This window comes from Solanum stenotomum, chromosome 5 (genome assembly GCF_019186545.1).
Source record: "Solanum stenotomum isolate F172 chromosome 5, ASM1918654v1, whole genome shotgun sequence".
In the NCBI taxonomy this organism is placed as follows: Eukaryota; Viridiplantae; Streptophyta; class Magnoliopsida; order Solanales; family Solanaceae; genus Solanum; species Solanum stenotomum.
Window position 1 is genome coordinate 47,168,830 of NC_064286.1, and position 4,748 is coordinate 47,173,577.

Sequence of the window (4,748 nt, forward strand, 5' to 3'; positions counted from 1 at the left end):
TATTAGATAATTCAGGTGTTCGTCCTAGTAAAATTGCATCAGTATTAATTACTCAGGCAGGAGGTGTAGAGAATCTCAATTTAACTAGACGAGACATTCAAATTATTTGAGTACTAAAAGGCAAAAGAATCTTGAGAAAGGAGATGTCCAATTGATGTTGAAGTACTTTCAAAAGCGTCAATCTAAAAGCCCTGGCTTCTTTTATGCAATACAAATGGATGTAGGTCATCTAGCTAATTGTTTTTGGGTAGATGCTAGGTCTAGGATAGCTTATAAAAACTTTGGGGATGTTGTCATTTTTGATCCTACATACTTGACAAATAGATATAAGATGCTTTTTGTCCCATTTACTGGAGTTAATAATCATCATCAATCCATTTTATTTGGTTGTGCTCTTCTTTGGGATGAAACTCAAGAAACTTTTGAGTGGTTACTTTGGAGGCAATGCTCGGTGTTATGCCTCGTACTATTATCACATATCAGGATGCTGCAATAACAAATGCATTGGTAAATGTGTTTCCAAATTGTGCACCCCACTTTTGCATGTGGCACATTGAAAAGAAAATTTCCGAATATTTAAGTCATGTCTATCATAACTTTGATGATTTTAAAACTAAGTTTAGTAAGTGTCTACATGGTACGACCACGCCCAAGGAATTTGAAGCTACTTGGAGTGATATTATGAAAAACTATAATTTAGAAGAAAATAGTTGGCTGCAAAGAATATATGCATATAGTGAAAAATGGATTCCAGCATATGTAAGGAGGAATTTTTGTGCTAGAATGTCAACAACTCAAAGAGGTGAGAGTATGAACAAATTTTTTAGGGATAAGGGTTGAAAAATACCCAAATTTTGGTCGAATTTGTTGTTGCGATACTAAACTTTCATGAGGACCTATTACCTCCCTAAACTATTCAATAGTGTATTTTAAATATATGTTCCCACGTGGACACATTACTATTTATAATTTTGCATTATTTTTTATGTTCACGTGGGCAAATATATATGTTTAAAATACGGTATTAAATAGTCTAGGGAGGTAATAGGTCCTCATGAAAGTTTAGTATCGCAACAACAAATCCGACCAAAGTTGGGGTATTTTTCAGACCCTTATCCCAATTTTTTAAGGATTATCTTAATTCTAGTACACCGCTGAGTGTATTTGTAGCACAATATGATAAAGCTATTGATGCTAGGTATGATAAAATAAGGGAAAAGGAATATAAGACAAAATATTCAAAGGCTATCTTGAAGACATTATATCTCATGGAGGATGAAGCAGCAAAGGTATATATTAGAAAAATATTTCGAAAATTTCAAGAAGAATTGATTCAGTCTCAAAAATTTATTTCAGAAAAGATTGAGGTTGGGGATGGAATACATATCTATAGAGTTCATTTGTTTCAAAAACAAATACCTGCCTACACCGTTAGATTGAACCTTATACTGAAAGAAGCTACTTGTTCTTGTTGTAAGTTTGAGTTCATAGGAATCTTATGTAGGCATATGCTTGTCATATTTATAAAGAAACAAATTTACTCACTTCCAACATGTTATCTGTTGAATCGGTGGACAAGATATGCCACCAAAGAAAAAGTTGATGACATTTCAAATGACATATCGCATGTGAATAATTTGAAGTCTTCCTCAATATGGTTTAATAATATTATGATGCATTCTTTTGGCCTATCTGAGTGAGTTACATGGTCTGAAAGACATTATAAATTTGCATATCAAAGATTATCCCAATTATGTGAAGAACTTGATGAACTCCCTTATGAGGTTGAGAATGATGATATATGCATGTGATGATCTAGTTAACGAGTCAAATGTGGAACTAAACACAAGTGAGGAGAGACAAAACACAATCTTGATTTGACCCTTTATATGTGGTAACTAAAGGACGTCCAAATTCATTAAGGATGAGAGGTGGTCTAGAAAAATCTCTAAAGGTCAAAAAAACCACATCTAAGAAACAAACAGGGCAAATCAAAAGTTCAAAGAATGGTGAGGCAAAGGGCAAGACCAAGGGCAAGGGAAAGGGAAAGGCCAATACGAAGGGCAGAGGAATGAGGTAATCTTACTTTATATAGTGTAAAAATTATTGATTAATATTTTTGTGACTTTGATATTTGATGTATAGTTCAAGCTCTAATGTTGAAGTGGAACCTGAAAGCACATCACCACCACTTAGTACAACTCCCATAATGGTACTCTTCTTTTGATACTTCATGTAATGTATATTAAAACTTATTTTCATCTACCTCCGTATATTTACCTAATAAATTGTTCTTTTTTCTTTAAAAAAAGTCATTTCAATCATATTCAGAGACGTTTCAAGGACAAATTGACCGTGGATATCATACCTCATTTACGGTAGGTTTGCTCTAATCGTGTTCTTATATATTTAGAACATATATACAGACCTATACATATTTAAATGACTTTTAATATTTTTTTCAAGATCTGCCGAGAATAGCTTCACATCCATACCGACAAGATTTATGATTTGTGAATGTCTTGTCTTTAAAGCTTTAAGATTCGAGCTTCAAGACTCATGGAGAGACAAACATCTAAAATTTTGTATTTTTCTTTCTTATTGGTAGAAAATACTTTTAGGTTTTAAGGTTGAAAAGAAAAATCTTTCAAGATTTGGTTTTCAATTTTACTCACAATCATATCGCGGTTACAACTTTAATTCAAGTTTGCACTTTATATTTGGTTATGTGTTTATTTACTTACATATCAATAAAATTAATGGCATTAAGCCAAATTATATAGACACATGCACAAAAATGTAGTTAATAAGAGGTTAGACATTTGTTTGCAATGCATCACATTGTATGTTGATGTAAAAACTTTATTTATTAATATGAAGATTTGAATGGTTTAAGTCAAAGTTCTAATATTTTTGATAAAAAGTAGATAGATTTTTTTAATAATGTTAATATTGTTTCAAGTGAAAACTAAAATCATAAAATTAATTATTAAAATCTTTTGGGGTTTCAAAATTCTGATGTGCGGTTTGATAGTAGTGCAAATGTGCAAAAAACTTATAACTTAGTGTTTAGTGTACACCCTTATATTGAGTATGCTTTTGTTGTTGTTATTGTAACCATTGGCGGAGCAACTTTATAGTCAGGGGTTCATCCAAACTCTCTTTGGCGAAAAATTATATTATTTATATATGGTTAAATATTTTTGTAGATATATATAGTAGATGTCGAACTCTCTTCGGCTACTTCGTGTGTATATTTCTTCAGATTTTGAACCCCCTTATTAAAAATTCTGGCTCCGCCATTGATTGTAACATNGTTGTTGTTGTTGTAACCATTGGCGGAACGACTTTATAGTCAGGGGTTCATCCAAACCCTCTTTGGCGAAAAATTATATTATTTATATATGGTTAAATATTTTTGTAGATATATATAGTAGATGTCGAACTCTCTTCGGCTACTTCGTGTGTATATTTCTTCAGATTTTGAACCCCCTTATTAAAAATTCTGGCTCCGCCATTGATTGTAACATTTAGGGGTGTACATGACCGGATTGGTTCGGGTTTTTCAAATATCAAACCAAACCATTTGTGTAAAAAATTTAAATTTATAAACCAAACCAAACTAATAAAATTTGGATTTTTTTGGGTTTTTCAACCTCGGGTTGGTTCGGGTTTTCAAATACCAAACCAAACCGTTCTGTCGAATTTTTAAATTTATAAATCAAACCAAAATAATAAACCTCAAATTTTTTTTTCCAGATTTTTGGATTTTTTGGGTAAAGTTTGCATACAAACATATAATTAACTTGTGCTCCAAAATAGTTCTTTAGTACAACCAAAATACAATTATCTAAGGTGTTTCTAAAAAAAATAACACAAAAATATTCAACAAAAAATAATAATGAAATCATCATATAAAATAAATATTGCAAAGTCATAATGAAAATGATCATAATTTAAAAGTACTAAATCATGCTAAAATTATAAGTTTAATAAGTATTAGTTACATTACTAAATATTTAAGGAAAATTAAAATTAGATTATATATTTTAATTGTCTAAACCAATGTAAAACTAAAGAACAAATATTCAATATTATTCACTACTAAAAACCTGCTTAAAAACGACGGACTGAAAAGCGACGGACGGCGTCGCTCCAAAAAGTGACGCATTTTGCCACACTGTCTGTTGCTTTTTAATAAAAATAATTATTTTTAAAATTATTTTACAAAAAGCGACGGACGGCATCTCTTAGTCCGTCGCTTTTTTTTGCGGATTTTTGCGCCAAATATATAAATAATTAATAATTATTTATTTAATATATATAGCGACGCCGTCTGTCGCTTTTATTAAAAATAATTATATACAAATTAAAAATTAACGACGCTGTCCGTCGCTTTTAATTTATTTTATTTTATTAAAAAAAAATATTATGGCGACGGAGGGCATCTTTATATCCGTCGCTTTTTTGGTCAAAATATATGGTCGACTATATTTAAAAAAGCGACAGACTTAGAGACGCTGTCCGTCACTTTTTTATTAAATATTTGAAAGATAGATCACTATTTTCTTATTTTCCTCTCTCTCTTCACTCTTATTCTCTCCCTTCTCTCTATATTGATCCTCTACCCGTCACCGACGCCGCCCTTCCCCGTCGCCGGCGCCGGTCGGCGTCCTCTCTCAGGTCTGCCCTTCCCCGTCGCCGTCCGCCTTCGCCGGTCTCGTCGCTACAGTGCCGCTGCCTCTCCT

At 32.1% G+C, this 4,748-nt stretch overlaps 1 pseudogene; it reads left to right on the plus strand.

Annotated features, from left to right (window-relative positions):
• The first annotated feature begins 783 nt into the window (after positions 1-783).
• LOC125864065 (protein FAR1-RELATED SEQUENCE 5-like) lies at positions 784-2,080 on the plus strand (annotated as a pseudogene).
• The last annotated feature ends 2,668 nt before the right edge of the window (positions 2,081-4,748 follow it).